This window comes from Amblyomma maculatum, unplaced genomic scaffold, assembly GCF_055883805.1.
Source record: "Amblyomma maculatum isolate TAMU_Amacu unplaced genomic scaffold, ASM5588380v1 scaffold_58, whole genome shotgun sequence".
In the NCBI taxonomy this organism is placed as follows: Eukaryota; Metazoa; Arthropoda; class Arachnida; order Ixodida; family Ixodidae; genus Amblyomma; species Amblyomma maculatum.
This window is the reverse complement of record NW_028146783.1, coordinates 273,251-295,529: the sequence shown is the minus strand read 5'-3', so window position 1 is coordinate 295,529 and position 22,279 is coordinate 273,251. Positions and strand designations below refer to the sequence as shown.

General features: G+C 47.3%; 1 long non-coding RNA gene across 1 annotated transcript in view; it reads right to left on the bottom strand.

Moving 5' to 3' along the window:
• Positions 1–16,379: 16,379 nt before the first annotated feature.
• Positions 16,380–22,279, bottom strand: part of LOC146170738 (uncharacterized) — a 38,755-nt gene continuing 32,855 nt past the window's right edge. Inside the window, exons 2-3 of the long non-coding RNA XR_014703126.1 lie at positions 20,110–20,162; positions 16,380–16,740 (exon numbers count right to left, since the gene is read on the bottom strand). This is a non-coding gene — a long non-coding RNA (uncharacterized LOC146170738). The remainder of the gene's footprint in view (positions 16,741–20,109; positions 20,163–22,279) is intronic.

Genomic DNA, 22,279 nt, shown 5'->3' with positions numbered 1-22,279 from the left:
TTAGCTCCGACAGGTTCACGATTTCCCCCGTTCTGGTTCTCGGCTCTTCTGGCGTGAAATGCTTGGAAAAAGGGGCCATGGATCAAATATGTAGGTAATGAAAATAATCGTAATTTCCGTTGCTGCGGCGTCAGGGCTACCTCGTAATCAGCCACGTAATCCTCGATGTCATGCGGCCACTCATTATTGCGAGCCGAGGAACGTCCCGTGGTAACTCTCAAACTCAAACTCTTCCTGCGGTACGAATAATTGCCAAGAATATGACCGGGCTCCCCACAGTGATAGCAAAGCGGTTGTGTTGTTGGCATGCGCCACAAGTCCTCTTCACTGATAGCAGGGCGCCAATTATGCTACTGCTCGACAGGGTGCACTAGCAATCAGGGAGTCCGCCAGCTGGTCGGTACGTAGGCGACTCGGAGTCAGGCCGGCGTAGGATGCCGTTAGAAGACATAATGTGTGGCTTAATGTGGCTTAGGCTTAGCAACTCACGGAAACGAGGTGTCTAGTTAGAACAGGCGCCTCATGGTTTTCGAACAATATCTTCCCGAGTCTTGCAATGCGAAATACACGTTCATGATCTTTCGTTTGTCATTCCATTGACTGAATGCGGCCACACGGCACAACTAGCCAAGCAGCCTTCGACATCCTCGAAACGGTCACCATGAAACGATGTCGGTGGTCAAGGCGCGAGGAGATTGAACGCTGGTAGTTTCCGGAGTACTGACATGTCTGGCCGCCCGTACGGGGTGTCATTTCTCGTACCAGTGTGCCCAAAGGCTGATGGTGTAGTGTAGTGTAGTGTAGTGTAGTGTAGTGTAGTGTAGTGTAGTGTAGTGTAGTGTAGTGGTGTAGTGTTTAGCGCTCGGCTAGGTATTGGAGAGATTGTGGTTTGATTCTCTGCGGCGATAGATTGTTTTCACTTTATGCGAACATTTCCTTGGAGCATTTCTGTAGCCCATAAGTAATGAACGGCTTTCGCCTTATAAGAGCGGGCGTGCTCGTTTGCACAGGACTAATGACCCGAAACGCTGTGCCAGTATTTCTTGTCACCAGACTGCGTTTTGCGTCAGTCGTCCTGCGTCCTATATCTTGAAGCTCTGGCGCAAAACTCTGCTTCTGATGCGCGTTATTTTCCTTCTGCTCTACAAAGAAACACCCAATTAGTAATTATGGAGTAAGTTGATGCTTCTGCCTCCGTATTGCTACAGGTAACTCGGCATTCTCTGCTGAAAGCGACCTGGTTGCCAATGTTTAAGTGTTGGTGCCAGTGTCCAGTTTTAGTATTACCCGCTTTGTACATTCCTTGACGCAACAAACAAGGCTACGGGGATGAATTTCACTTCTGTGAGCGTTGCTTTGGTGGTGCGTGAGTGTGTGATGGCGTAGTTCTTAGAGCGCTGCTCATAGGTGGCCGTCACTGGCTTGAGTGGTTCCGACGTTCGAGTCACCGCCGGCGTGGACGTCACCGTCCGCAATCGACATAACAGATAGGACGCTGTAAAATGTCACAGAGGGCGGCGCTATAGCAGCACTGGTCAAGGCAACCAACCTCGGCACAATATTTTGCTAGGCTCCGCGCAGACCACCTACGCCATAGGGAGCACGTACATATCGAATAGTCTGGTGATTGGCAGCTTCGGGGACATCAGGAATACCCTAACGCTGCCTCCTTCTGCAGCTAAAGGCAAAGCTCAAGCGTACATGGGACCGAGTGCTCAAATTTACCGCACTATTCAAGCAGTGAAGGTGAACCTGAGTCATAAGATTGTTTTTCAGTGCAATCACGTGTAAAGAAACCAACTTCGCTCATAGAGAAGGTTGCTCCATTATAGTGCCTTAACTGGGTGATAAGCTCGAATAAATAGGGCGCTCATTGAATTGGTACTTTCGGCGTTGTGTGGGACCTCTTTTAGTTTAGAGGGCTCTTGTAATTGTGTTTGTCATGCAAGATCAATGCTTGACATTACGATACAGAAGCTTGCACATCAACTGGGGGGGGGGGGGGGGGGGGATATTTAAAAGCAGCCTTAATCGGGTTACCAAAAAGAAGAGCTATTTTTGGAGTTATCATTGTCAATACCACTGGTTTTCAGATACTTGAACACTCTATCTTGAACATCATGATAAGACGCAGTGATCATTAATTCCATATACTTGCATTTTTCTCGGCATTTCTGATTGTCCTGAAATTTGTAAAGCCGAACTCTTTTCAAAAAACTATTATAGATGTTGTTTTGTAAGGAGAATGAGTTTTTCCTAAGTATTCAGGTAGAACGAAAGGAAGAAGAGGGTTTGCTGTATTCGAGCATTCAGCTGTATGAGAAAACATGGACATGATCATCAGTTGTGACTTGTTTGACCCTTGTATTTCATAAGATATGTGGTCATTAAAGAACCAAAACAGCCGCAGACGATGCGTGTTGACTGTTAACCTGAGTGAGCAACATAAATAATTTGTACGACTGAAGTCTGACTCCATTATCCTCGATCACAGCTTTTTTATTTCCCCGACCATTAGCGTCGAGATGTTCGCGCAATGCATGTCCTTCGAGTGGCACTTGCATTTCCAAGACCGAGATTCGTAAGCAACTCTCGTGCTGCTTGATGCTTGAAGACATACACATAACATTTAGAATGTCAAAAAATCTTAGCTTTATTGAAATAATTGATAGTGGAGCTATGGTGAATATGTAAAGAAAATTTCAAATGTTTGGCGAATTGTAGTGGAAAGGACACTCGACAGAACACTCAATTCAGAAAACTGTCACCTTTATGTTATGAGCTTTGAAGGCATTTTTGTGCACGATACTACACTTGTCAGGAATGAAATGCAAAACCTGAGTTTAAAATATGTCTGTTCTGAGCAAAACTTTTCGTGCTTTCATGCGAGAAGAATCAGAAGAATCACTAAATAAAGTAACAAAAAATATAACTGAAAGAAAAATATGCTGCACCTTAACATTCTTCAATATGTAGTATGATGAAAAGGAGGCACAAGATTTTGTTATGAACAGCGTCAAGAATCCAATCAGTAGCAAGCACTAATTACTGAGCCATCGCAACTGTAGCCAATACGTCATTCTAACAGTAATCAGTAAAGGAGATGTGTACAAAAGAAAGCGTAAATGTAACATGAACTGCAGTATTGCACTAGTAAACAGGCGACAGCGTCTACCAGATAACGTAAAGGTAGACCGATTGCGTAGATTAGAACCACGATGACGAAATGAAGCAATGAAGAAACGATACAGTAATACAAATCTAATTAAATTGGATGACACCAAATATCTAATCACGAGCGAAAGTGATTCCCTGCAAACTTGCAAAAAATGAAGAGCAATGCGTTGCTAGTAAAACGTTTCGGGGACACTTAAGCTCCTTCTTTATGGGTAAGACATGAGAACGGATACTAGCAGGACCCATATGAAGCCCCTCGTTAAGCCGTTTAGCAAGCCATATCATGATGTCTGCCTGTGAGGCCTAGGGGTAATGTGAATCCAAGTGTCCTCGCGGGCTGATGCTGATGTCAACTCCCTCATAGGAAAGGAGAGGCCTGAGTTGACAGCTCCAGCCAGATTTAGTTTCAGGCAACCCTATATCCAGTCAGTGGACGACCATGTCAGCTGCCAGCTTCCGCCTACCAGTGCCATGCTCCTGATTTTTTGCTCACAATGCCGGCACCAGCGCCTGATTTTCGGTGACAGGGGATTTAACGCTATCTTGTGAAATTATTATCATTTAAACACTGCATGTCCTGCTCACTTACGGTGTTGATTATTGTAGCGCCCCGTGCGCCCAGAAGTGGGATGAATCAACATGCAACCTCACAAACGGTAAGTGGCACGCACTCTCGACAGAGAGCCTACACGAATTAGACCGGGATACAAGAAGCGTTTTCTCGTCGTCATGTGGAGAATTTTGCCCGACAGCGCGCACTGTACACCCTGCGTCGGAGAAAATGCTCGTCGTAACAGATATGAAGCTGCCAGGCGTTTGACGTTCGGACGGCGCGAAGTCCAGCGGCACCGGAAGCTGCCGCGGAAGCGCCAGCCACAGCGCGGAAAGCCGGCTTTTCCTCCTTGAGCGGCAGAGGTCTGCATGGCTGCCATGGCCAATGAGCTATGTGGTGAGTTGGCCTCAGAAATGTGATCGTCGTAAAAATAACGTTTTATCAAGCATGGAATGCCGCTTTTTCGTGAATACGCGACCCATTCTCGGATCGAGATGTTTCTCCCAGATTCGATATGTGCCAAAGGAAACCGCGCCGCTGCCTAACGTGGCTGAGTGGAGATTCCGAGGTATACATCTACATTTATTCGAGGATGCAAGTAATTTGGTGCCTACGCACGCTTACTACATTTATCACAGTAACGTGGGAATGAGCGCTTTTGTGATTTTAAAAGAAGAAACAGCAAGACTGCTCTCCTGGACCTCGATTTGCGGTTTTTTCCACTAGCTTTAACATTTGCCTTTGGATCGAGGGATTCCGCGGCGTTGCTCGCCGCTTTGTCATTTGATGTATTTCCAGCAGGACGCCGCGTTTGCGCTGCGCTTCTTGACGCGGAAACTTCGCGGAAACAAATGTCGCATATATCCAAGGTTTAGAGCTGATGGCTGGCCGTTCGTTTTGATGGCACCGCGGCAACCGTGTCCTAGGGCTCTAGATTATTTTTGTTTCCCCTCCGGCACCCGCATTACGTAATGATGGTCCCTCACAATTTCCTCGTCACCTCCTACAGCTCCGCAAGCGCCCCGCGTGGGGGTATCGCGGCGAAAGGCGTAACTGATGCTCCATCGCACCGTGCGTCGGCTTCTGCCACCATGAATCAATACAAACACGTTTTCGTCTCCGGCTCAGAACAGCGCGAGAGTTGAAGGAATGCTCATGCTCAGGAGTCAGAATAAACACATACCTTGAGACGGCTGCCGCTACTAAAGCGATAAAATGCAACTTCTCGCACGTTAAGGATCCCCAGGTGGTCGAAATTACTCTGTAGCCTTCCACTACGGCTCCTCTTTCTCTCTTTCCACTTTACCTCCCACCTCACTCCCTTCCCTCCTAGTCGAAAAAACTACAGAACTGTGTTAAAAATACGACGAAATATCATGTAGTTCTGTCATAACCATCTGATTTTTCTGTAGTTCTGCAGTACTTTTCTGTAGTTCTGTAGTTTCTCTGTAATATATTGCTGTTGTCTGTAGTTGTGTAGCACTTTTTTGTTGTAACTGCAGAAATTTTTGATGCCACTACAGAATGTTCTGTTGACACAACAGGTTTCCCGTCAAAAACCGCACAAAACCTTAGTCGTAACATCAGAAAATTTTCTGCAGTTTTTTTTTCGACAGGGCGCGCGGTTCAGGTGTCCACCGAAACAAGTGTGACAGATACTGCGCCTTTCCTTTCCTGTGAACCAATTAATATTATTATTGAATGGTTCTGCAGCTCTTGCTGTAAGTTGGGGGAAATGAGAAGGCCGTGCAGATTTGCGGGTTTATGGTGCTTATTAAGCATGCCGTTGTGGCAAACGTATAGTAGCGGTCGCAATAAACACCCCACGTGCCTTGAGCGACATGGGTCTAACTACGGTAGATGGCCGCTTGAACACTCGTGCTCGGGTTCGTGGGGTTGTAATGTACCAATCACCTGCAAAAATATATGTCCCCGCGATGTATTAAGCAATGTAAGTATGAACTGTGTCGACCTGTACCGCCGCAGTGGTAGGTTTGATTCTCCTCGAAACACTGCGGTGGGCGAGGAGGGCTGAGCGGCATTCGGTAAAAGATTGCATGCCTTGACAGCGTTAAGTATCGCTCTAACCCTCAGACAATATAGGAAATTATCGGAATACACAATATAGGAATAGACAATATAGGAAAAAACAGGTCGATAACTGTTCCCGTGACCTTAATTTCGGCGCTGACTTTCTGCGAGAGTACGGAGCAGTTATCGACCTGCGAAATAGAAGCGTCACATTTTCGATGGCACAATCTGCCGAACGAGATAGTAGCAGTCCTTGCAATGCCGCACTTCGCGTTTCCGCCGAGAGAGTCTCGCTGCCGCCGCGAAGCAGTGTTCTTGTGGAAGTTACCTGTGACGATTTCCGTGCCGGCGATGCTGCAGTGGAAGCGAACCATTCACTCCTGCTTGCTCAAGGCATCTGCGCTGCTCGAAGTTTATTGTCGCTTTACAATGGCCGGGCTGCACTCCTTGTCACAAATTTTTCAAATGAGCACCGGCACTTGTTTCTCGGAACTGCTATCGCTTTCGCTGACCCTGTTACGCACGATCCGGTCTGTTTTGCATCTGCGGCAGTCGAAACTAATGAGCCATCTCTTCACAACATCGACATTAACTGCCACTTGTCGAAGGAAAAACGGCGGGCCTTAGAGCTACTGTTGCTGGACTTCAGGCACTGTTTTGCTTCTTCCTCGAAGATTCGTCAAACGCCCATCACACAACATCGCATCATTACATATGAAGACGCTCGCCCTATACGACAGCAGCCTTATCGTGTGTCTGCCAAAGAACGAGAAGTGATCCAGACGCAGGTTCAGGAGATGCTGGATCATGGTGCTGTGCAGCCTTCACAAAGTCCGTGGTCTTCAGCAGTAGTCCTGGTCAAGAAGAAAGACGGCACTCTTCAATTTTGTGTCGACTATCGGAAATTCAATAATGTGACAAAGAAAGATGTGTACCCGTTGCCGCGCATCGATGACTCACTGGACAGATTGCGACGTGCGAAGTATTTTTCATCTATTGATTTGAAAAGCGGCTGTTGGCAAATCGAAGTAGACGAAAGAGACCGAGAAAAAACCGCATTTGTCAGTCCATATGGCCTATATGAATTCAAAGTACTCCCATTTGGATTGTGATCTGCCCCAGCTACATTCCAAAGGATGATGGACACCGTCCTCACTGGCCTCAAGTGGCAGATCTGTCTTTGTACTTGGACGACGTAGTTGTTTTTTCCGAAACATTTGACCAACACCTCGAACGCCTTCGAGCTGTACTGGAAGCGCTCCGTTCTGCGGATCTCACGCTGAAGCCCAGGAAATGCCACTTCGGGTATACAGAACTCAAGTTCCTTGGCCATGTTGTGAGCGCCGATGAAGTGCGCCCGGATCCCGATAAGACTGCTGCCGTCGCACGGTTTCCCGTTCCAGCTAACAAGAGGGCTGTTCAGCACTTTCTCGGCCTGTGCGCATATTATCGGCGATTCATTGCGAAATTCTGACGCGCCTCACAAGGAAGCACACCTCTTTTGAGTGGAACTCTGAGCAGCAGACGGCCTTCTCTTTGCTTCGCGAGCGCCTTCAAACATCCCCTGTTCTGGCGCACTTCGATGAGGCGGCTGACACAGAGGTGCACACTGACGCCAGTAGTATCGGTCTTGGCGCGGTCCTTGTTCAGCATCAAGACGGGATCGAGCGAGTAATAGCCTATGCTAGCCGCACACTCTCTCGCGCCGAAACGAACTACTCCACTTCGGAAAAGGAATGCCTGGCGGTCGTGTGGGCCACTATCAAGTTTCGCCCCTATCTTTACAGCCAACCATTTAAAGTCGTCACGGACCATCATTGTTTGTGCTGGTTGGCAAATCTGCGAGACCCATCGGGACGACTTGCACGCTGGAGTTTACGGCTTCAGGAATTTGACATAACTCTTTTTTATAAGTCAGGCCGCAAACACGAAGACGGTGACGCGCTTTCACGAGCCCCCGTTGACACTGACGATGCTGCAGCCGATGGCGACAACGGCTTTCTAGGAGCTCTCAGTGCATCTGAGCTCAGGGATCGACAAAGAGCTGATCCAGACATCCTTCCATTCATCTATTATCTGGAAGGGCGTGATACGACGCTCCCTCGACGCCTATCTCGGCACATTGGTTCATTCTGTATGCAGCAAGGCGTCTTGTATAAAAGAAACTCCCAAGGCCAAGAAAGAGCTTACCTTCTGGTAGTACCATGCGAGCTCCGTGGGGATATTCTACTTGCTTGCCACGACGAACCGACGTCTGGTCATTTGGGTTACTCACGGACGCTTGCTCGAGTCCGCAACATGTATTACTGGCCAGGACTCTCTGCAACTGTGAAACGCTATGTAAGAAGCTGTCGCGAATGCCAGCGCCGTAAAACATCGCCCCTGAAGCCTGCCGGATTTCTCAAACCCGTTAGAGCACCATGTATTCCGTTCGACCAAATCGGCATGGATCTCCTTGGCCCTTTCTTTCCCTTTGCCGTAGGCCGGAAACAAATGGAAACTGACTACCTGACCCGATACGCTGAGACAAAAGCAATCCCTCATGCCAAAGCTTCCGAAGTAGCCGAGTTTTTCATGCATAACATAGTCTTGCGGCATGGCGCCCTTCATATGTCATTACAGACAGAGGGACAGCTTTCACTTCGCAGCTCATCGACCACATATTTGAGTTGAATTACACAACCCATCGCAAGACCACAGCGTACCATCCGCAGAGCAATGGTCTTACCGAAAGGTTAAATAAGATGATTGCGGACATGTTGTCAAAGTACGTCGATGTGCAGCACAAGACCTGGGACGAGGTGCTGCCGTACGTCACATTTGCGTATAATACGTCCAACGTACAGCCCAATAAGAAACAACGCGCTTCACACCATTTCGATTTGTGTACGGGCGCGAAGTTCAGAGCATGCTCGACTCCTTGCTCCCGTGCCCAGATGATGACCAGCTTCCCCCAGATGCCCTGCAGTATGCCATCCGCGCTGAGAAAGCCCGCCAGCTTGCCCGTGTGCACATCGGGCGGCAGCAGACCACTGACGCGCACCGCTACAACCTCCGGCACCGCCAGGTTCACTACAAACCTGGGGGGGACCACGTCTGGGTGTGGACGCCAGTTCGCCGTCCAGGCTTGTCAGAGAAACTCCTTTCCCGCTACTTCGGGCAGTACAAAGTGTTGCGTCGTGTGAGTGACCTCAGTTATGAAGTTATTCCAGACGGCGCCGCACTTTCAAAACGTCGAAACCCCAGCTCGGACATTGTGCACATTGTGCGGCTGAAGCCGTACTACCAACGATAACGCACGGCCACCTCCTGTGACCACTCTCTTACTTTGCACACCGTTCTCATCGGCCGTCTCCACATTTTTTTTTCTTTTTTTTCGGAAGGGGGGGGGGGGGTAATGCCACCTAGCGTTGCCAGGTGGCGCATGGCTGAGTGAAGGACGGCGAAGTGTCGCTTGCGGGTTTTGCGTCTGTGCTGCTCACCGCTGTTGTATCGGAGCTAACCCCTTGCTACTCTTGATATCCTTAATCACATACGTGACAATATATTGGCCGATTGGGTAGTACTCCAGACCCACCCCATACGTCGGCATGAGCGCATAAGTCGCAGCATCGCCGACCTGTTAGCAAAGGCCATCCAGCCAACTGAGAAACGTGCGGAGTCAAGGAATCCGGCGGTACCACCGGCCCTGCAGAGTCACGATAAATGTCCTTCCGTCCGTTCCAATGACTTTACAGCTCCAGCCCTTACCGCGCCCTGCATTGAGGGGTGCGGCAGACCTGGGCTCTGTCACCCAGCGGCAGCTAGGCCTCGCGCCTGCTGCCTCCCCTCATCCAAGCCAAAACCATTGCCTGTCTGGCTCGGTGCCGGTATAACCGTAATAGTTTAACGCAACCAGATGAATGTTTGATGTTTGAGGAAGTTTTTAAATATTTTTCTTTTCCTAATCAACACTCCGTTTATTTGTAAATGTCGACTTTGCGGATAACGTGTAGTTCACACGGAGACGAAGGACGATGACACTCGCGGAAACCGATGAACAGAGCTTTATATGATGCTAATAACAAAATGAAAGCGTTCATACAGGAGTTAGAAGCAACTACATTTCCCATTTCAAACGTCTTACCTTGCATAGCGTGTGAGCTACACAAGCTCACAACTCCCCAGCTCACAGCTTTCACCTTCTTGAAACCTGACCAAGAAATATTTCCGCATCGGGATGGCCTCTTCCCACTCATACATTTTTAGAAATGATAGCACTCTAGGAGAGAGAAAGAGTGAGAGAGAGAGCAATCTCTGCTGCTTAGGCAACGCTGTGTCCCTCTATCCATTGTCTCGCGAAGGTCATCGAGCCTTCTAGAGTTTTGCGTTTATGTCACCAAGGTCACAGGGAGAGAGGAGGGTCCGGCACATGTTCTGGGACACGCGCACCACGCCACAGCATTTATTGTGGTGTCTGTTATAACCTATTGACAGATTACGGGGCGTCCCGGTCGATGGGAGCGAGGAGGCACTGGGCCGCTGGCGAAAGCTTGCATTAGGCCGCTCTCTTAGCGCTGGTTCTTCTAGAAATTTTCTTTTGTACTGTTGGTTTTAAAGTGCATGTCGAAACGGTTCTAAAAATATGGGGAACACTTGCGCTTCGTCTTTCAGGGTATGATGCGGTAGCGTAGAATACCAGCCCATATATTACCACACAGATTTTGCTATTCTTGCGCCACCATGTGGTAGAACCATATTTTCGGGGATGGCCAAGCGTCGTCTTGATCTCTAGGGTGATTGAGCGCGTGGGTCAGCGAGCTCCGCCTCATTGAAGACCAGCTGCGCTGTTTCGCTTTTTGGGAAGTTTTCGGTGATATTTGGTGGACTGTGCTGGGAAGCACTCCTTCTACGCTGGCCACGGGGATATCAGCGATGCTGCTCACCGATGTGTGGATGCCACACCGGTCCATAAAGTAAGCAGTCGCCTCCGAGTCGCCTACACCTCCTTGTCGAGAGCAATGATGATTGTGATGGTGACGATGACCCATCCTTTATAGCGGGTCGCTGGTTTAACTTCAAAAAAGCTAAAGGCGTGGCCAAAAAAGTAAAGAAAAGAACCCTAAAAATCACTGAAGTTGCGGCCGCATCACAGGGATGTTGCTCTCTGCTGCTGCTCACCACCAAAACTCTAGCCGTCTCTTCGTAGCCTCGATCGCATTCACCGAGGCTGCCTCTCCGCTTACAAGCCTAAAGTACTAAAGGTAGTGACGAGCAGGAGGATAGATAGCTGGTCACTCGAATACCACGTGGTCTGTTGACTCCTCTGCCACTGCGCAGAGGGCGAATACAGTCGTGAAGCCAGCCGTTAATCTCGCTCTTCACGTGCGTGTACGTAACTCTGCCGCGTGTGCCCCTTCCAGCCAGGATCCAGGTCTTCTGCTGTGCTCTGCAGTCCAGCTCCGAAACTTTTGTCCTTAGCATTGACCCGAACACCCGAAATTAGACTTGTGCCTTCCTTACCTCATGTGTTCAAGTTGTAGCTAATAATGGTACGAATCATCCTTAAAGCTACTATATATAAATCTTATGTCCTTTCGTAGTTGCAATATGCATCATCAGTTTGGGATCCATGCCACATCACACCAATCGGTAAACTTGAGGCTGTTAAAAATTGTTCGTTCGGTTCGTTTTATTATCGACTATCAAAAAAGGAAACCCAGTGTTACACCAATGAAAACCACTTTTGACTTATCGCTACTATCAACTCAAAGAAAGATATATTGATTATGTTTATTTCATAAAATTTATTATCATAACTCTGATCTTTGCGCTATCTGGATCCAGCCATCTCTGTTTCCTCTTGCCGCGATCACACGCACAATGTCAGCTTACCACACTGTCAAACATCAACACGACTACACTCATTCTTTAAGACAGATAACCACTGGAGCGACCTACCTTAAACTAGCGCATTCAGAAAAGAAATAGAACATTTCAAAAACACGATAAATCAGGTATTACTCTATAGTGTCTACAACTAATTTTCGTTGCGTTTATGACCTGTCGGATTTTTCTGCTACTTGACTTCGTTCTTTGCAGCCTAAATGGTATTTCGCTTACATTTCTCATTGCTCGCTCTTATTGTTGTAAATTTTGCCCCTCCTCTGTGAAATGTATAATTGTACCTAACCTGAGGGTAAAATAAGTAAATAAAAATTAATTAAACTTATTGTCGATTCGAACAGAGGATGATTGGTGCCACTCTGGAGAGTTAGACATTGGCATTTAAATGTCATCTGCTGCATTCACCTTGCTACCAGCGATTGTTAGTCAAAACATTTACGATAGTAACGTGGGATTGCATGTGCCGTTGAATAGAATCAGCGTCCTATATTGGCAATAACTATAATAAGCTAATGCTTTCGCTTCAGTGCGAACTAAACGTTCGATAAGAACGTGGGATCTTCGTGGCCGCTCAGTGAGCCAGTGCAGCTTAGTACCAATTAAATGTCTTCAGCTGTCGCCTCCACTTTCATTTACACTAACTGTGATTAAAAACTTTAGGATGGGATATCCAGATCATAGGGGCCACTTTGGATACCCAGTGCAACATAATGGCAATTACCTGTTCTCCACTGTTGCTGCCACAAATTCTTTAGTAGGCAATAAGCAACACTTCGGTAGGCATCACAAGCACAGAAAAAGATATTAGATATGTTAATAAAGGTATCTTACGATGATCCAGGGTTGCTTCGTCATAATTATTTTAAAACAGACTCCATGGATATTTACGGAATGCCGTTTTTGATCATTGGAGTGCAGCAATAATTCAATAATCAAATAATTCCTACGTGTCGGAAGCTTAGGCGCTCTATATCAATATTTTCATCAAATATGTATCATCCTATCCCACACAGACCATTACTCCATAAATACTTTAAAATGTAGTCCACAGCTTTTCTAAGGCCTCTCTGACTGCGCTCTGACAGTAAAAAAAAAAACTTTAAAAACAAATTTGTATATGCATCAAAAGCTTAGACCATTCCCGCCAACGTATACAAATAGCGTTTAAAATATTTATACTTGTAACATTCTCCAGTTTACTCACAATTTGAAGATGGCCCTTAATCGTGGACCTAACGCTGGTGCTGCGCAGGGGATTGGAGCCGAGATATGCACACATAAAAAAAATGTATGAGGATGAAAAAGAAAAATATCTAGTGGAATACACCCCCGGGGGCACGCTCGACCATTTCCATGTTTTCTGAGATAACGAGCATATGTCCTGCGTTTAGAATATTTATTGGAAAAACAGAGAATTTTGCCGGCGTTTTGATTTCGCTGGCATGCTACTCTGTGTAGAAAGGGGAATTCGGAAGGCAATGATTCAAAAAGAATAGTGAGGGAAATAATAGAATTTAAGGGGGAGATAAAACGCGGCCATTAAGTACGTGTTAAGGTGCTTCGTGGACTAATGATATAAAATCAATTAATGAAATCAAATGTACTTATAGAGTTCACACCTTGCAAAATGCCTGAGGGAAGCATGCGAGGTGAGTTTAACGTTTGTCAAGGAGTCCAACCAATGTCTTTCAAATATGTAAATAAAAAGTTCATCGCCAGTCTGTGTTGCCTAGGGCAGGCTAAGGGACCTAAAACACTGTTCATTGTTAAAGGCACTGGGGAGAGCTTCTCCGTGCTGTGCTCATAGTTTGCACGCTCTTCAGCGTACGCAGTGCACTCAAGTAGGATACGTTCCACAGTTTCAATCAAGCCACAGTTGTCACAATACGGGCTGTTCATTTCACCGAAACGGTAGCGCAAGCCATTTGTGTGCGCACATTTTAGACGAAGTCGGTAGTAAAGAGTTTCTAGTTGGCGAGGATATTTCGGAGGAAGTCGTGATTTTAGATGTGGGTCAATCGAATAAAAAAAATTGGTAGCGATGCGTCGGCAAGCTCCAAAGTCGATACTTTGTTTCGGAAGCAGAGTTTTTAGCCAGTTGGGATGCTCCAGATTTCATGAAGAAGGTCCTAATGTATATTTGATGTTGGCTGCCTTTGCGAGCCGCTTCATCTGCTTTTTCATTAGTTTTAATGCCAGAGTGAGCTGGTATCCACTGAAATGTTATGCAGTAGCCTGCGGCAGAGCCAAATGATGAAGATATCCGATGTCAAGGGAAACAGGATTATGACTGGTTTTATTCAGCAGGTTATTCAAGATTTGCAGAGATGCTTTAAAATCAGTGAAGATAACCCACATTCCGGGAGTTTGGCGCAGGATATAGGAGAGAAACTCTTTAATGCCATGGAGCTCAGCTGTCGTAGATGATGTCTTCCGCTGCAGCCGATAAGACAGGACATGGTTTGTTGAGGGTATATAAAGACCACAGGATGTAGTGTCTAGAGCAGTTTAACCGTCGGTGAATACGTGAGTGTGCTGCGTATATTCCTTGACTATGTAGGCGAGAGCGGCTTGCAGAAGGGCTGCCTGTGGCATGCGGCTCTTCGCATCTACGCCAGGGACAGACATATTCACCTTTAAAGACGATAGTGTCCATGGAGGAAAGATGACTGGTAGTAAACTACGGAGCTGAATAATAGTAGGGAGGGGCAGAAACTGTGCTGCTTGACCAAAGCCAGAGTTGCTGTGAGTCTGGTGGACACGATGCAAGAAATGCTTCTTCCCTTGGAGGACATGTCGGAGATGGGTGCGCATAGTTTCTTGGGCAGCATGTCACATCTAGCGGGAGGCATCCTGCTTCTGCAAGTGTTCCTGATGCAAATGATCTCTTTGGGAGTCCAAGACATATCCGCAAGCAGTTGTTACGTGCAGCTTCAAGAATCTTCTTGCTTGTTGGAGATAATCATTGAAGCACCGGTAAATAGTAGCGTAGCGCTCCTTCACGCAGGCATTTTCAAGCAGAACCATAGATCGGCAGTTGCTGCTCCATCGTGTTCCCGCCATGAATCTGAAAACATGTGATGCTGCAGTGATTATCTCACGGAGTTTTTTTTAATATGAGGGGCCCAAGAGAGGTTACTGTCAATTATAACCCCTAGGAACCGGTGTGATCGTACATAGGACAGTGAACGTCCACACAGAAGGAGCGGGTATCGAGTCATTCTTTTCCTTGTAAAAGCCATAGCAACACTCTTCTGGTGAGAAGCGAAGACCCCGGGGAGCCAGGTACATTGAGATGTGCATTAAAGCTCTCTGAATTCGTTGCTCTCTGAATTCGTATAACGGGAACCTGGTGCACTTCAGATGCAAATATCATCTGCAAAAATTGTTATGCGTATTCCACGGGGAAGGTTTCTTGTTATATGTATAAGGGCAATATCTAACAGGAGAGGGCTGAGCACGGCTCCCTGAGGTACGCCCCTCTTCACTGCATCAAAGGGAGTTTGACCATGTGGAGTGCTCATAAAAATTTGCCGCTCTTGAAAATAGTGTCCAATCCAGGTGTAAAGCTTTCCTCCGAATCCAAGGCTGGCCAAGGCTGGCCAAGGCTGCGAGAATTGCATGATGAAATACAGAGTCAGAAGCAGCCTTGATGTCAAGGAAAACGGCTGGCGAGATGTATCCAGCGTGAAGGTACTCTTCAAGTGATGAGACAAGGGTAATAATATTACAACTAAATATTTTCGAATATCAGCAGCAAGAATGACCCGTACAAACAAAATTGTTTTTCCGTTAGCTTAATAACGCTGGATAACTCGGTTTGATCCCGAATTTTTGTCTTTAAATTTATTACTCGAAGTGAACTCCTCAAAATCTGGAATTGATAAAAATTACGTCAGCGGAGGAACTACATTGGGAGAATGCGACTGCATTAACGTTGCCGTGACGTATCTGTAATTTTCAAATTTTACTTTTAATGCGTTTATATTAATTGCATTTATATTAATTATAAGTAAACCATATTTATAATTAAACGCATTGTATATAATTATGCGTTCATAGTAATTGACCGCTTCTTCGCGGTGGGCAGCTGAGAAACGTTATTATAAGCTGAGCAGTCTTGAGATATATCAATATATTGTCTGAACTTCCCTGGCCACAGGTTTCCCCTCTGGCCCGCGTAGCAAATCTATAGCTGCGCGTTAGAAACTTCCAAACTCTTAATAAAGAACGTTTTGTTTTCAACCATTTCTCACCTGAAGTAAACTTGTAGGAATTCATGATGTGTCTTACGGTGGGGAGAGGAAGTATAGAGCACCTTATCAAAGGGCCGATAGCTATACGACACCGTGGCCCATGCATCAGATGGTATAATGGCCCTTTAGAGCAAGAGACGTATGAGGGAATCTCGTGCTGAGAACAATCGACGTCATTGTGTGACGTAAGCGAAAGCATGTAGCCGGTAGGACTTTATCGATGTGGACGTATATCATTAATGTACTTGACTGCATTTTGGGATTACCGATTTTAAGGCAGCAATAGAAGGGTATGACTGGCCGGAACCATTCACGCTGTTTGATGAAGATGTGTGGGGGTGGGGGGGGGAGGGGAGGTGGCAGTGCAAATACGGTTATTACAGCTACGTTTATTCATATTACAGCGGGAAAAATTTGAAAGCCCATTTCAATACGAATAGAGTGGCCACAGCATAACACAGTATTTTTTTCTAGGCTGTATGTTTCCTTTATTAGCCCGTAGAATTCGTAACCATGAGATATAAAGTCACGGTGTTCTAATAAACATGGGATTTCATTTCATCGGCCTGTTTCGATACGGTGGCTTGACGTCTTTTGGCGGAATATGTGGCTGACCAGGACGCTGGGGACCTGCAGGCAAGGGTCCAGTAGGTGTAGGCTGCCAAGGATGACGAGGCTGGGGCCCAGTTGGCGAAGGTGGGTGAAACACTGGACCATGCTGGTTTCCCATAATAAGTGGACCTGTGTCACCTGAGCCAAGGGGCCTTCTTCTCGGACGGGTTGGTGTTTTAGGTGACGTAGGTGCTCGATCAGCTCGAGGGATTACAAGAGGTGAATCTGCAAAGGGGGAAGGTTTGAATCACCGTTTTACATTATTCTAAACCAAACTGCACACCTAAAGGCAGCGCGAAGTTTAAAGAAGGTAATATCATCGTTATCAAGTCAGCAGTTGTTCAGCTCATCATCTTTTCGAACACACTGTAGTCGTATGGTCCGTGCAAACACCCGAATATTAATGCGAGAGCTGCCTGGAACGCACCACACGCCTGTCGATATTTCGACATATGGGCTCATCCCGGCTAGTCTTCTTGTAGATTGCAAAGCAATTCGCGCGCTACGGTGTAAACACACAAGTAAGCAGGTAAACTGACGGACGCAGGGCAAGTTTTCCTGCTGCCTTGTGTGTTTGTTTATGCCATAACGCGCAAATTTCTGAAAATGTTCAACCAATAAGCCCCCGTTACTGCTTTGTGTGCTTTTTGTAGAAGCACTAGACTCCTAGTTAGGGCTTCACTCTCTTCCCTGATTAAGTTCATGGTCATCGCTCCGCATCCCAAAGTTACTGATTACTTTATTATTTCACATTGATCGACGCCAAATGTACCTTCTGCTTCCCTTGGTGTCAGTGGCTGTTATCTCCTTTTATATGCGTTCATATATTGACTTTCGCCGGGTTGAGCCTGTAGCCTCATTGAGTAGCCGCTCGAAGAAAACTGGCAGCAGTGTAATTCGAATCCAAGCCAAGGAAAAGATACCATCTTTGATAAGCACTGCGTTAGATAACTGAGCGATCTCTGATGCTGATTTATGCGCATTATAAGGCGCCGAGGTTATACGGTAGGCTTTGGATAACGTAGTCTGCATTATCTTATCGCGTCTTACAATGTTGCACTAACAATTTTAAATAGAACTTAGAACTCAGTCATCAGTCAGTCGACCGTAAGGCACCCATTCAATGGATGTGTACACATGGCACAATGTTGCTAAGGTGAACACTAGAATGCAAGTCCTAGCTAAATAAGTGCTAAATACCGATCCCAATGTATGCCAAAAATGCCCATGACAGCTACCCGCTGCCCACATCCAGAGCTTTACGTTGCGCCTCGCCGACTGCAACATTTTTAGCAAAAATGACCCGGTGAAAGCGTATCACCAAGTTCCCATCGAACCCGCCGATATACCTAGGGCCACCATTACGGCGCCCTTTGCGGATGCCTTTCGGACTACGCAATTCGGCACAAGCCTTCCAGCGGCTCATGGATGAGGTGAAGAGGGACCTGCCGCGTGCTTTCGCGTACCCGGATAATGTCCTCATTGCCAGCCCTACGCCTGAAGATCATGAGCAACACCTACGTGCTCTGTTTACTCGTCTAAATTAGTACGGCCTGGTTTTGAACGCCTCCAAGTGTGCTTTGGTGCCTCTAAGCTCGAGTTCTTGGGTCATCATGTATCCTCGGAGGGGTGCCCGCCCTCTCACGTCCACTGTCCAGGCCATTAAGAATTATCTCCAGCCTACAACACTGCGCCACTTATGGCAATTCCAGGGGCTGGTACATTTTCCCAGTCGCTTCATCCCACATTGCGCAGAGCTGCTTCGCCCGCTTACTGACCTCTTCCCGTCAACCGTTGGCCCGTCCTCTGCCATTTCTTGGTCATCAGAAGCCCGGGCCGCCTTTACTGCCGGAAGCGGAAGAAAACAAGCAGTCGTGAACGCCGTGCTTCCGGTCCATTCGCGCAGCAACCCCCTTACGAGATTGATGGTGGATGCCTCCAGATTTGCCATCGGAGCCGTCTTACAGCAGTACAACAACTCCAAGTGGAGCCCGTTGCCTTTTTACTCTCGGAAGCTACCTCCTGCTGAGACCCGCTACAGCGTTTTTGATCGAGAGCTCCTGGCCATCTACTCCGCGATACAGCACTTTCGGCATTTTGTAGAAGAAAGCCTGTTTCACGTGCTGAGCGATCATATGCCTCTGGCTTTTGCATTCCGCACCAACGCCTCGAAGTACGTCTCAAGCGAACTCCACCTACTCGCTTATATCTCGTAGTTTACTAGTGCAAGGTGCCGCCAACACTGCCACTTATGCCCTCTCTCGTATCGCCGCGGTCGACATGCCTTCTCCCACCGTCGACTGGGCAGCATTTTCTTCTGCCCAGCAGAATGACTGTGAGCTCAGTGCTTTTCGAGAGAACCCCCTTCCCTCCGACTACGGCTTGTGCACTATCAATGCTCGTCCGAGCCCTTGTGGTGCGATATGTCAACAGACTTTCTCCGCCCTTTTGTTCCGGCTTCTCTACATTGCCCCATCTTCCATTCTCTACATGACATCTGCCACCCAGGCATTCGGGCTCCTCAGCGACTTCTCACCCAGCGCTATGTTTGGCCCGGAATCAACGCTGATGTGCGCACTTGCACGCGCCTATGCTGCCCCGCAAGACGACCAAGGCCGATCGTCATACCAAGACGCCTTCCCAGGCCTTCCTACCACCTGGCTGTCGCTTCGACAATGTATATCTCGACATTGTGGGCCTCTACCCGTGCCCCGAGGCTACCGTTATATCCTGACCATGGTCGACCACTTATCTCGCTAGCCGGAGGCAGTCACCATTCCTGACGTCGTCGCGGATACTGTTTCCCGCGCCTTCATCTCTGCGTGAATGTCTCGGTTTGGTTCTCCTGGCACCGTTACAACCCACCGTGGCCGCCAGTTTGAGTCCTTCCTGTTTGCTTCCCTTAATCATATTCTCGGCCCCAAAGCATAACCGTACTACTGCACAATTTGTGTCAGTACTTTGTGGGTCCCAAATTGAACTTTTATGTGTGCTTTGTTTTCTTTTGTTCTAGATTGGTTTGTAGGCATTTAACGTCCCAAAACGACTCAGAGCATGAAGGATGCCATTGTAACCGCTATTAGGTTTTTAGCATGGTCTTAAATATGCTCTTAAGTACAAGTAAGTTCAAAAACGAGAAGTTGAATGCAACATAATGTTCCGTACTTCAGTGATGTACGCTATTAACGCTCCAAATATTACAATTCGGTCATTGCCGTCCTCTATAAGAAAAAGTCTAATTATCTCAATTTTTTATAATGAATGTACCATTTCGTTTTATGAGCTTTGTTATGAGCCTGACCTTTAATGGCATAATTACAATTTCTCCACATTTCATGTCCCAACTCAGCAAATCGGCTTTTACATTATTAACTCACGTTTTCTCTATGACACAAATTTAACTGTTTCTATCTCTCAAGACTAAAATGTCATTCTTATTTATAATTTTTATTAAACGGTGCTTTCGTGTTTGCTTTTCTTTCACAGCGTTGAAAACTCTATTTCAAATACTATTTGGATGATCAGGCAGATGCTTGACAGTTGTGACTATGCGCAAGCAACTAACAGTAGGAAAAAGATGCCATGCGTATTCACCTTCGATCGACAAACTTGATTCCTCCCCACATACAAAATCACTTGAGATCGTTCTGCGTGTAAAGAGAGGAGCGAGGTTACCTGGAGTAACAAAGTGTGCTTAAGAAAAGTAAATAACTCCAAAATAGCTTCAAAACACGAAATAACGCCAGATTAGGAAGGCTTTCACTCAATGCAGCTCAAGGCGAACCACAATGCATAAGCGTGTTTCATGGTATCATATTTTATCATATTTACAGCCAGTTTTATCGCTAGCTTATTGCGCACGCTAATACCAGTAAACAAAGCTATTGTTGCCCGACTTTGTTACTAGTCGATTCGGAAGTAAGGTCACAGGGACCTTGCCGTTGTCAGATGGGGAGGGGGATTGACACCCGGAAGTGCCGTATCCCAGAGTCACACATAACTCATCAGCCCATCATCATCCATTCAACAACTCCGGCAAGGTCCTCCCCAGGGCCAAGTGGAGTCTGGAAGAGCTTTTTAGTTCGAGGTGAGGGCCCTACCCGGACAAGGGGGCCGCCGCGCGATGCCCCCACGAAAGTGAGTGGCATCTTACGCAATGACGACCTGCAGCGCCATCGTGGCATTCAGCCAACGAGGCGGACCTTCCTATTAACTTTACATTAGGAGCGTATAATCGCTGCTGCTTAGAGCCGATAAAAACAGGAGCTAATATTGTCGTACGGCAGTTGCTGTGTATAATCAGTAGAAGGCTCCTATTCAAACCCATGTCCACCGTCAGCACACACACAAAATAAAGTGTAGTCATTGCAGCGCAGTCAAATTTTGCGCAGTGGGCTCAGAGAACCTTTGTATGGTTCCCATTGTTGGCGAGATCACTTTTTTTAAGCGAAACAAGGGCACTTTTCCTTCTACGTAATTGTTGAAAAAGGCTTCAGTGTACGAAAAATAAATTGTGCGTGTTTAAGCACGGCTAGAACCTACTGATAGAACGAACCTGTGAGTGTTGCAGTTATAACATGGTAACACGGCCTTTTCTCTCCGCGGTCTGCTTTCCATTTTTTTCCTTGCATATTGTGGGAAGGCATACGTCACCGGCACTTCCCCTCCTGATTATGCCGCGGCGGCGAGGGAGAAGCGCGTCCTCTACTCTCCAGATCACGTGGCAGCCTCCGTGCCCCTCTCTCTCTTGACTTCTGTGGCGAGAGAGCTCGCGCTGTGTGTGTTGATAATAATAATTCGTTCACAGGAAGGGAAAAACGTTGTATCTGTCACACTTACTCTGTGGACACCTGAACCGCGCCGTAAGGGAATGGTTGAAGGTGGGAGTGAAAGTGTAAAGGGAGAAAGGGGAGCCGTAGTGGAGGTCTACGGCGTAATTTCGACCACCTGGGGAACTTTAGCTTGCACTGACATCGCACAGCAGACAGACGCCACTTCGTTTCGCCTCCATCGAAACGCAGCCGCCGAGGTCGGGTGGTGGTGGTGAAAAACTTTATTTTGTGGAGCCGCGAAATACTCATTACAAGGGCTGGGCCGGCTCCTGATCACGGTGGTGACCAGCAGGCAGTGCCTGACGGCGACCGCTTCAACCCAGTCGACCAGTCTCCTTTGTGGAACCGGTTCTGAGCTGGAGACCACGATCTCCCAAGCCTCGTTGTCCGTAAGGCGCCATTCGGCCGGTGGTTGAAATTTCGGGCATCTGAACATGATATGTTCGAATGTACCTCTCGGGGCCTCGCAGAGGGAACATTCGGACTGATGAGCAGAGGGGGAGAAGAGTGCCAGCAGTGCTGGGGAGGGAAAGGTGCGGGCTTGAACGTGTCTCCATGTTATTTGTTGTGGTTTAGTTAAGGAGGGGTGTGGGGGAGGATAGTGAAGTCTTTCAGACCGGTAGTGTAATGTAATGTCGTTGTAGGTGATCAGCCGATCTCTGGCACTGCCTAGGTCCTCGGTATCTGTTGCTCGGTCGACGTATGCTCGAGCAGCAGAATTGGCCGCTTCGTTACTGGGGTTGCCCGAATGGGCTGGTACCCAGACAAGGTCTATGGGTCGGGGTGTTTGAACGTTGGTAGTTAAGATTTTGTGAGAGGCAGCATGTAGCTGGCCTCGGGCGAAATTTTGTATGGCAGTTTTAGAATCGCTGAGGATAAGGGTGGCAGTGGAAGAGACTACCGCCATGGCTATAGCGGATTCTTCCGCTTCT